The sequence below is a fragment of the Palaemon carinicauda genome, chromosome 15 (assembly GCF_036898095.1).
Source record: "Palaemon carinicauda isolate YSFRI2023 chromosome 15, ASM3689809v2, whole genome shotgun sequence".
Lineage (NCBI taxonomy): Eukaryota > Metazoa > Arthropoda > Malacostraca > Decapoda > Palaemonidae > Palaemon > Palaemon carinicauda.
Genome location: NC_090739.1, coordinates 8,707,240 through 8,719,739, shown reverse-complemented (window position 1 = coordinate 8,719,739; position 12,500 = coordinate 8,707,240). Strand labels below are relative to the sequence as shown.

Sequence of the window (12,500 nt, the reverse complement as noted above, 5' to 3'; positions counted from 1 at the left end):
GAGAAATAATGTGTATATGGACAGGTGTTCACTACACCGGTGTTTCATAATTGTAATGTACAAGTATTGATCAAAGCTCGAAACGTCATTTTCTATAACTATATTTGACCACTTGAATAAGAGAGAGAGAGAGAGAGAGAGAGAGAGAGAGAGAGAGAGAGAGAGAGAGAGAGAGAGAGAGAGAGAGTGCTATCTTACGCACCTGAGTTTCATGTTACCTAATAAGAAACAATAACTAATGAATCATATATCATCTAACAGGTTTGTTTATATTATTCTGATTACAATCATTTGGAAAACCTCATGTAACATGTGTTTTTAGAAGGTTAACTAACTACATGATTCATCATCTATGGCTAAAGTCTTGTTCTAATTTCTTTAGAATAAAGATGCAAAACTTAGGCCATAACCTAAAACCAAACCATGCTCAAAATTTCAAAAGTAATAATTATCAACATCCCACTTCTAGTCTACAAAATACTTCCTAGTAAACAGCAGAATAAGCGACCAACGACAATTCTTGGAAAACAAGAACACCTATTGCAGGTTGCAACATCTGTTGTAATATAATTAGTTCTTTAGATCAAGTAATAGTTTACAGACTTGCTGTTATCTATACTATCAATAACACCTATGAAATGAGCAATAAAGATGGAGGAAATATCTTAAATTATCCTTTCTACTCCATTTACAGCCATTTACATGTTTGTGGATTTACTTAAAAAGTAAATTTTCAATCCATCTCATGTAGTTGATAAACAATAAGGTACGGAATGCTATTTTTCTGCGTTAGCCCTTCGGTTTTGATATAGATAATAAATAACAGGATATAAGTATCAATGTAAGGTTGTGTAAAGGTTGACAAACGATGTAGCTAATCTTGCTGGTAATACTTCATATGGAATTTATTGCTCAGCATAGATTGTTATGCCACGCCCAATACTATTATTATTATTACAAACTAAGCTATAACCCTAGTTGGAAAAGCAGGATGCTATAAGCCCAAGGGCTCCAACAGGGAATAATTGCACAGTGAGGAAAGGACACAAGAAAATATATCTCTAAATGGTCTAGAATTGCTTTATTTATTCATTTCAGAAGGTACGCGAGACAGCCTCCAAATTTATTTACAAAGCTCTATAATAAATCACTTGCATACCCTTTGTATTATGATGTGCAGAAAAAATCAAATGCATATTTTCTAAATCCATTCGTGTGCAGATTTACTCTTATGGAAATATAGCCAAATTCAAATTTTCTACCTTTCAAGAAGGAAGTGTATTGCCTTCTTTGTTTCAAAGATAAATATTGCCTTGATGTGGACGACACTTTGGACCTTTCGTTCCAATTACGTTTTTAATCTCGACTCTTTATGTTTGGAAATGGTTCGACTAGCCACAACAGCAAAGAATAATAAGAGCAATTATGGATCTCCTCTGAGAGGACGGTAGACAGGTCTATAGTCAATTCTTTTTAGTGAGGCAGGTTTGCACCGACTCGCAGAGATGCCCTTTTAGCTCATAAAAGTTTCCTGCTCGGTAATTGGTTGGACAAGATAATTCTAACCAATCAGAGAGCAGGAAACTTTTCCAAGCTAAAAGGGCACCGCTGCGATTCAGTGCAAATACGTCTCATTAAAAAAAAATTGAGTATAGTTGGTCTTATGCCGCAGGAGCTCGTGTTATTTGAGCAGCCCGTATAACTCCTCCCTGACTCCAGTGTTATATTTTAATGCACATTTTGGCTAGAGTTTCATGAAAATTGAATAAAAATTGGCCACGATATAGCAAAAAAGACTTTTACCTTGACCTTTGACACAATCCCTCCGAAATCTCAAGATAGGAAATTGAATTATGCACATTTTGGCCCTAGTTCCACATAGGCTAAATCCGATAAAAATTGACCTTGATATAGCAAAAAGACACTTTTGACATTTCGTTACCTTGACCCAATCACTCGAAATATAGTTTTTTAGTTATGCGAATCACAAACAAACAAACATACAAACATAAATAAACTAGAACGGGTACTCGGGAGACAGCATACCTTTGTCTATATCAAGTTGTTTATCATAAGATAGGCAAATGAATTATGCACATTTTGGCACTAGTTTCATGGAAATCGGATAAAAATTTACCAAGATATAGAAAAAATAATTTTTTTACCTTTTCGTGATCTTAAACTTGATCATGTTATATATCAAAAGATAAGTAATTGAATTATGCACATTTTGGTAATATTTTCATGCAAATAGGACACAAATTGACCACTAAAAAGCAAAAAGACATTTTTTATCTTTTCGTGACCTTGACCTTTAACCCAATCACTCCCAAAGTTTAATTAAATTGTTCTTGCATCATGGCCAATAATCCCACCAAATTTCATGAGATTCAACCACAATGTAGCAAAAAGACGTTTTCGACCTTGACCTTTCATCCAAATCACAAGACAGGAAATTAAATTATGGAAATTTTGTCAATAGTTTCATGAAAATCAAATAAAATTCACCACGACATAGCAAAAAGACGTCTTTGACTTTTTCATTACCTTGACTTTTAACCCAATCACTTCCAAAATCTTATCAAATTGTTCTTGGATCATGGCCAATCATCAAACCAAATTTCATGAATTCGGTCAAATAGTTTTTGAATTTTGCGAATCACAAACAAATATAAATGAACAAATACACGCCTATCAAAATATAACCTACAAGAGAAGGTAATAAACACAGGCCTATCAAAACAACCTTCGCAACAATTGGCACAGAAATGAAACTTGTACCTTTCAAGGTAATTAAATCCAATTTTAGAGGGTTTTTGGGTGGAAACCTCTATCACATCCACCACGCCCGAAACGTAAGAATGGATGTTCTGTTAAAGTCTGGGTAGTACTACACCCCAAGCACCTTAAACCTTTTGTACCTTCCATGTTAATTAAACTTCACCCAGCTCCCAGACTAACTAATATATATATATATATATATATATATATATATATATATATATATATGTGTGTGTGTGTGTGTGTGTGTGTGTGTGTGTGTGTGTGTGTATCACCCGAAATGGCATTTAATACTGAATTTTCCATTTGGAATATATATCCACTGGAATTCATTTATGGTTATAGCTTCTAACTGGGCAGGGATTCGAACTCGTGCCACTCAGCCGAAACCATGCCTGTGAGGACTCTACCAACTCAGCTATCTCTCTTAATAGCTCAGCTGGTAGAGTCCTCGCAGGCATGGTTTCGGCTGAGTGGCAAGAGTTTGAATTTCTGCCCTGTCAAAAGCTATTATCATAAATGAATTCTAGTGGATATATATTCCCAAGGTAGAATTCGGTATTTAATGCCATTGTGGTTGATATTTACATTGATTGAAATCACGAGTGTTAGTGATATACGGTATATTCATATATATATATATATATATATATATATATATATATATATATATATATATATATATATATATATATATATATTAATATATATATATATATATATATATATATATATATATATATATAGATAGATAGATAGATAGATAAATACATAGATAGATACATAGATAAATAAATTCTTAACATTTAGACGTGTTTTTCATATTCAAATAAGCCATATAATATAATCCCCCTAATATGTGGATTCTCTCTATACCTCGGGATTAAACCCAAGGTACAAAGAGAGTCCAGATATTAGGAGGAGTATAATATATGACTCATTTGAAAACATATACATATACTTTCTATACATTGAAATTAGTCTGTTAGGAATCATTTCTTTCTGAGTGCTTGACATGCAACTGACACAGAATAAGCAGGAAAACAAGAAACGAATCGACCTTTACTGAATCACTGGTTTTAAACAAGACGTTCCCATATTTCAGGCAGCTTTCAAAAGAGAGAGAAAAAGAAACCTTCTAATGTCACTTGTTGAGAAAGTTATGAAGCGATCTCAAGAATTTTAATGACTATTGTAAACTGGTAAGAGATACAGAAATCTAAAATAAATTTTCACAGATTTCAAGGTAAATTTTCCAGGCTGTCTTTATCAGGAATACGCCCTCGTTCAATAATCGAGATAGAAAATGAAAGGCAACTTTGTAGAATGGACACACGTATAGTCCTCTTCGCCCAGAACAATGGGAATACAATTGGAAAATAGGAAAGAGATGTAGCGTGGAAGAAAAAAATAGGATTGATTGATTGATTTTGAGATTTCTGGTATCCTGACATTGAAGGTCATTGACGCCCATAACTTATATCATAAATAAAGAATAAAATAAATTCAATTCAAAACCATAAAAACGATGTTCTTATAAAGGTTAAATAGCTTTCAGAAGACCTGCTTCTCGTATAAATCTAAAAATGCCTCTAGCATAGTACAACACGTCCTGCCCAAGACTCTTGGCAAGGAGAGGAGGTGGAACCCAGTTCCTGTCAAAGGCATAATCGTTTGGCACTTGGAATGGTATCATTCCTCTACACTAACAGACGCTGAATGGCCTCACAGGTCCCAGCGCTGGGTTATATAACCCAAATAACATGCATTCTAGTAGTCAACTAAAATGCATTCGTTTCTCCCTTGCTATATGCGTTAACATTTAAATTGTCTTTGCATGATTAACGGATACAATCATTATCTTTTTAGTGAATTTATTATAAAATAGAAAATCATTTTCAAGAAGGATCTTTATTTCTAATCGTTTTGGTATATTTTGGTGTTTCGATGAGAAGAGAGAGAGAGAGAGAGAGAGAGAGAGAGAGAGAGAGAGAGAGAGAGAGAGAGAGAGAGAGAGAGAGAGAGAGAAATGAGGTATATGAAAAAATCTCCCTCTTATATTCATAATTAGTTTGAATAAAATAGATATTAGAAACGACATTTTATCTAAAAAATCAAAAGTTCATCAGATGGTAAAATTCTTAGGATGTTTTCCACTACAAATGTCACCGGTTCTTAAACGACATGATTGAAATTCTTACACTTTATAATGGCATTTCCAGCTTTAGGAACGATCTCTGAGCATCGTTCACATGCCTTTCACCTCTTTGTTTTCCTCTCTACTGCTTTTACTGGTTTTATAAAATGATGCTGTAGGCAACGCAGAAGGTCATGGAGAGATGTAAGCTAGATGACATTCCATAGGTATGAAATAAGAAGTGTGATATCTACTAAAAAGGAAATACGAAAACTAAAGTTATGCAGAATGGTTTGAAGAGAAAGAGAATATTCAACTGGTACTTACTGTATTCATGAATTAATGCATAAAGAAAATGCGTTGATATATACATACATACATACATATATATATATATATATATATATATATATATATATATATATATATATATATATATATATTAAAAGGTTTAATGTTCAAAACAAATAATTGACGAAAGCACTCGAGATTAAATGGCAGCATTACTTACACTTGACACTTCTTCGAGATCAGGAAAAGAGTAACATTTCTTTAAAAAATGTCCAAGATTTTCGTTTGCTCTAAGTGTTTTAAATATATGAATCACTAAGAATCCCTTTCCCTTTGCATTCAGATCGCATAGCACAATCACTCTTTACATTTCCACCCCCAATCTATTCTTATCTGATTTTTCTATTTGTAATTGTCCTTATACCTGTTCAGTATTGTTTTCTTTCTCTTCTCTGTGCTTTCATAACAATTATAGGCCCTTCTATTTATTCTTTATTCTTCTTCTTTCCCACCGTTATCTCTACATTAAGGAGTCGGTTGCCTGATGTGCCCTCTCCAAAGCCTTCTATCAAAGGCATCCTCTTCCGCCAAACCTCTTCTCTCCATATCATCCTTCACCTTATCTCGCCATCTAATTCTGTGCATCCCTCTCGAGCTTCTCCCTCTTAAAGTTTCCTCCCAAACACTCTTTCAAGTGTCTGCAAAATCGTAAATTGCAGGAACTATTTCTCACCGTCACACTAGACGCCCTCTCTCTCTCTAGAGAGAGAGAGGGGTATCTGAAAAAAATCTCTCTTATATTCATAGTTAATTTGAATAAAATGGATATTAGAAAGGACTTTACTATCTAAAAAAAAATAAATGTTCATCAGATGGATTACATTCAACAAGCAAGTTCTCATAGAACGGTAACGTTCATGGGACGTTTACCAATACAAATGTCACCGGTTCTTAAACATGATTGAAATTCTTACACTTTATAATGGTATTTCCAGCTTTAGGAACGATCTCTGAGCATCGTTCACATGCCTTTGACTTCTTTTTTTTTATTGGTTTTATAAAATGATGCTGTAGGCAACGCAGAAGGTCATAGAGATGTAAGCTAGATGACATTCCATATGTATGAAATAAGAAGTGTGATATCTACTAAAAAGGAAATACGCAAAACTAAAGTTATGCAGAATGGGTTGAAGAGAAAGAGAATATTTAACTGGTAATTACTGCATTCATGAATAAATGGATAAAAAAAATGTGTTTATATATATACATATATATATATATATATATATATATATATATATATATATATATATATATATACATATATATATACATATATATATGTATATATATATATATATATATATATATATATATATATATATATATATATATATATATATATATACTTAAGGTTTAATGTTCAAAACTAATAATTGACGAAAGCACTTGAGGTTAAATGGCAGCAATTCTCACACTTGACACTTCTTCGAGATCAGGAAAAGAGTAACATTTCTTTAAAAAATGTCCAAGATTTTCGTTTGCTCTAAGTGTTTTAAATATATGAATCACTAAGAATTCCTTTCCCTTTGCATTCAGATGGCATTTCCACCCCCAATCTATTCTTATCTGATTTTTCTATTTGTAATTGTCCTCATACCTGTTCAGTATTGTTTTCTTTCTCTTCTCTGTGCTTTCATAACAATTATAGACCCTTCTATCGATTCTTTATTCTTCTCTTTTCCCACCGTTATCTCTACATTAAGGAGTCGATTGCCTGATGTGCCCTCTCCAATGCCATCTATCAAAGGCATCCTCTTCCACCAAACCTCTTCTCTCCATATCATCCTTCACCTTATCTCGCCATCTAATTCTGTGCCTTCCTCTCGAGCTTCTCCCTCTAACAGTTTCCTCCCAAACACTCTTTCAAGTGTCTGCAAAATCGTAAATTGTATGAACTATTTCTCTCCGTCACACTAGACGCAATCAATATTTATCATCTTATTGGTAAGACCCCGCCTCCCTTTCCTCTTCACAACTTCCAGCTTTCTTTTCAAAAGTATACACTATAACAAGTTTTACTCTTTTTATTACATTATCCTTGCTCATTCATTGTAATTTATTCTCTTCCAACGTTTGTAGGATTGCCAATCAGACTTGGGCGCAGATAACTTATTATTATTACTAGCTAAGCTACAACCCTACTTGGAAAAGCAGGATGCTATAAGCCCAAAGGCTGCAACATGGAAAACAGACAAATAAAGTAAGAAAATAAGGAAACAGATAAAATAATGTACATTAGTGTACCTTCAAGCAAGAGAACTCTAACCAAAGACAGAGGCTATAGCACTACCCAAGATTAGAGAACAATGTTTTGATTTGGGAGTGTACTCCTTGAAGAGCTGCTTGTCATGGGTAAAGAGTCTCGTCTACCCTTATCAAGTGGAAAGTAGCCACTGAATAATTACAGTGCAATAGTTAACCCCTTGAGTGAAGAAGAGTTTTTCTGTTATCTTAGTAGTGTTGTGTATGAGGAACGAGGAGAATATGTAAAGCATAGGCCAAGGAAAAATGAGCCATAACGAGAGAGGGGTCCAGTTGAGGGACCCAGTAACTCTTTAGCTGCAGTATCTATGGTCGGCCTGTAAGCATTTGTTCAGTCCCTTTCCTCTGCCGCTCATGAAGGACTTTTAAACTTTCATATTTGAGAATTGGATTCTACAGTCATGAATAATTTAAATCTTTGTTATTCGGAATCTTTTCAATTGAGGAAGGTCTTTTATTGAAAACATATGTTAAGGTCATTATGAACAAGTGAATACAATTTGAGACCTACTTTATCCAGCTTTCACTTTACAAAACAAATTTAATAATAATATCAAATATATATCATACAGCCGTTTAAGCTGTTAATATTAGTGACACTTAGTACATACTGTCCTTTTTGTTTAAGATCACGATTTCTTTGCATCTATCTCTTTAGTAGAGTTACTTTAGGTCTTGGAATTATATAAAAAAAAAGTAAATCAGAAACGAAATTATTTTTTCCGCCTTATCTCCAGCTGAAATTTATGGCAATATTTTTTTCTTTCGTCTTCTGCCTGTATTTTGACTCGACTGTTTCCGAAAAACTTTCTCTTTCACCTCTTCAATCACAGCCCATTTTTTTCATCTTTTTTTCCTCTATCAACACTTCTTGCATCCCCTTATCTCCTCATTTCTCCCATATCCTCTTTCGTCTTCCCTACTATCATTCCTTTATAGCATTTCCCTTTTTCCATCTCCTTCCTTCATTCCTGTTACTCATCCTCTCCACCTACACGTACTCGTACGTACTTAACCTTCATTTTTATCCAACACCTGCATATTTCCTCTCTTACTCACCTGTCCTTCAATATATAATCTATCTTCCTCGTAATAATTTCACGACCCATTTCCCTTTCATCAATTCTCTCTGTTTCACGTTCCTCTCATTCATTCCATAGTGAAATTATGTCTTGCTCATACCTCAATCTATCTTATTTTTCAACTTGTTCCTCCACCCCTCCATGTCCCTCCCCATCCCAGCTAATCCCCTACCCCACCTGGCCAGATCTACCTGAACGGAACATCTGTAACCAATGCTGTAAGTGTATGTGTTGCAGTCTATCCCAACCCTTTGTTATGTGTTGTACTGTATTCTATTCTATCAATTGACATCTATAAAGTCTTCTCCTACGTATAGAAGACTTTAGTTGGATATAAATCCTGGCAGCAACATGTGGTGCTACTGAGAGCAGGAGTCTTTATTCCTAGGAAGGTAAATGATTTAAGTATGTTTTAAACATTAAGTACAAACCACTCACAGCAACGTTTTGTAGGTAAATAGGCAATTGGGTCAATGTCACTTCTTTAGTTTACGTTTGTTGTGTGCCAATTTCGAGTCATTGGTAAGTATAGCTTTCTTAAAAGGATCATTTGAAGATTCTTTTTTATAATTGAATGATTTTCCACAATTGTGTTGAGTATAGACATATTATTTTTTTTCTAGTCATTGCAGTTTATGGAATTAAACCACATTAAGATAATTAATAGGAAAATCACAGTAACATAAAATACTTATGATGATTAATTTTCTTTCAACTTTATGTTTTCTTTTTAATACAAAGATAGTACAGCCGATATCTGTAGAAACAACAAAACACCAATAAAATATGATCAGTAAGAAAACGCAACTATTACAAAAATATCTGCATAATTACAAATTTTCTTTTATTAGGACAAAATGTAGTATACATTCCCTCAACAAAACTCTCAGCTTATATCATCACGCAAGACTCCTCCATATTATTATTACTATTCTCTAAGCTAGAACCCTTGTTGGAAAAGCAAGATGCTATGAGCCCAAGGGCTCCAACAGGGGACAATAGCCCAGTGAAGAAAAGAAACAAGGAAATATATAAATTACAAGAGAATGAACAATTAAAATAAACTATTTTAAGAGCGGTAACAGCATTAAAATAGATCTTTCATATATAAACTACAAAAACTTTTTAAAAATCAAGAGGAAGAGAAATAAGATAGAATAGTGTGCCTCGGTGTGCAAGGCTTCAGATATTATTATCTATATATTAATATGTGTGTGTTATCTATTCATTTATTTTATGTCACGCTTTAAAGAAAACGGAAATAATTTCCATTAGACTTTGATTACTTAACCAAAGCACATCTTGTATAGTTTTTCCAATTTTGTCTAAAGCACCTGACTTTTTTTTTTTAAACATTAGACAAAAAATTCAGTTCTATCAAGTTCCATAACCTAGATTATAAAATTAATCTCGGGCCTTTTCATTTAACGACTAATCCGTTCTTATGCTTTAAAGAAAACAGAAATAATTTCATGGTATACTCTTAAAAATTCACATTAGACTTAGATTACTTAACCAAAGCACATCTTACATAGTTTTCCCAATTTTGTCTTTAGCACCTGACTCTTTTTTTAAATATTAGACAAAAAATCGAGTTCTATCAATTTACATAACCTAGATTAAGATAATTAGAATTGAAAATATCATTTCGTGTAATTTACATGGGTTCCGCTAGTTGTTGTTATTATTATTATTATTATTATTATTATTATTATTATTATTATTATTAATATTATTATTATAATTAATTGCTAAGCTTCAACCCTAGTTAGAAAAGCAGGATGCTATAATTTATGCGCAGAGGCTACAACATGGAAAATTGCCCAGTGAGGAAAGGAAACAAGAAAAAACAGAATATTTTAAGAACAGTAGTAACATCAAAATAAATATTTCATATATACACTATAAACAGTCCTGACTTAACAAAATAATAGACAATCATAAATATTTAACAGACTCGAATCCTTCCTCTTACCCCTGCCATTACAATATATGTGTCTCCATATAAGTAAACCTTTTAAGCTGACTATTTCCCATTAGTTGCAAGAATAAAATGGGCTTATTAGAAAATCGTCTTCAGGAAGATTTCCAACTGATATGTGAAGAAATTCTTTACCAATAATTATATACACTTTTCCTTCTTTCATTTCTTTTGATACGATGACGCAATATACCTGTAAGTTACTGAGGGATGATATGGACAATTGGATAATTCATTTGAAACGTCCCTGTTTAGCAATCTGTTGGATGGGGATTAGAGACCCACTCAAGTTCGATATTTTTAGCAGTGTCTTCAACCTCACCATTCTTGTGGGCTAAGGATGAAGGGTGGGTTTATAAGTCTATCTGCTGAGTCATCAGCAGCCATTGCCTGGCCATCCCTGGTCCTAGCTTGATGGAGAGGGGGTTTAGTCGCTGATCATATGTATACATTGTCAGTCTCTAGGGCAATGTCGTGCGCCACCTTACCTCTGCAATTCATGAGTGACTTTTTATACTTTTAAATTCTTTAAGGAAAAAGATGGTATATCTTTTGGAGGAATATTCAACCTACTGATTAAATGATAAGATGAACTATTCCTTTGGGAATGAGAAAAATGGTTCCTCAAATGAAAAGCAATAGCATCAAGCTCCACTCAATAACAACAACAAATAATGCAACTGATTCTAGTCCACTGCAGGACAAAGGCCTCAGACATGTGAATTCAATAACAGATGAGCGCAATTTTACACACCGTGAGTCAGTCGTTTGCATCTGTTGTAATTTTTCAGAACCTCCTCATATAGTCATCGGAACGATTTTCTACCTTCTAAGTCAACTCTAAGAAAATTTCTTTCGTCTTCTGCCTGTATTTTGACTCGACTGTTTCCGAAAACTTTCTCTTTCTCCTCTTCAATAACAGCCCCTTTTTTTCATCTTTTTTCCTCTATTAACACTTCTTGCAACCCCTTATCTCCTCATTTATCCCATATCCTCTTTCGTCTTCCCCACTATCATTCCTTTATAGCATTTCCCTTTTTCCATCTCCTTCCTTCATTCCTGTTACTCATCCTCTCCACCTACACTAAGAAAATTACGTTAGATATTCCAGGGAGAAGAACTAAAGAAATTCTTTTATGTTTAAAGCTAAAATACTGGTACTCTTCATATAAGGTAGTCCGAAACGAAAAATAGAATATGCATATGTATTTGACAAAATATGTACATGAATGTTAGTATACAGCATATATAGGTCATCTAATCTCGTTAAATATTCTTTTTTATTATATGCAACAAATCATTCTTGGTTAAATATAACAGATAAAGATATATACTAGTTAGGCGTCAACAGTATTACCTAAATGTCCATGTCTATGGGCTTCAAGGAAAGCTTTCCATCTAGAAGGGAGACTCAAGAAAATATATAGTATTTTTTTATTTCTCCTGATGCATACCGGCTCACTGGGCTCAATAAGACTAGAAAATCTCAAAATATACTATTAACCATATGAAAGCCATTCTATTTACGATACACAATGGTTTGTTTATCCATACACCTAACTGTCTTTAGATATCGGTAGCATTTTTTCTACCCATAAGGATCCCTTTGTACAAAATTCAATTTTACTCCGCCAAGAAAAAAACCATAAAAGAATTCGCAATGTACTGTTATCTCAGAAAGCCGTTAGACTTAAGTTAAAAGTAGGAGAAAGTATTGTAGATTAGCATCAGGTGGCAACATTATACTATTTCGTGATGTCTTTCAGCAGTGCTGACTCACTTATTCTAATCAACCTGCTATACGTTTCACGTTACGTCTCTCTCTCTCTCTCTCTCTCTCTCTCTCTCTCTCTCTCTCTCTCTCTCTCTCTCTCTCTCTCTCTCTCTCTCTCACAATATATCT

The 12,500-nt window shown here is 33.7% G+C and overlaps 1 protein-coding gene across 1 annotated transcript in view; it reads left to right on the top strand.

The window, feature by feature from the left end:
* Positions 1 to 8,864: 8,864 nt before the first annotated feature.
* LOC137654825 (uncharacterized) overlaps positions 8,865 to 12,500 on the top strand; it is a 22,245-nt gene continuing 18,609 nt past the window's right edge. The window contains exon 1 of the mRNA XM_068388781.1: positions 8,865 to 9,008. The gene's annotated coding sequence lies outside the window, so the exon portion shown is untranslated. The remainder of the gene's footprint in view (positions 9,009 to 12,500) is intronic.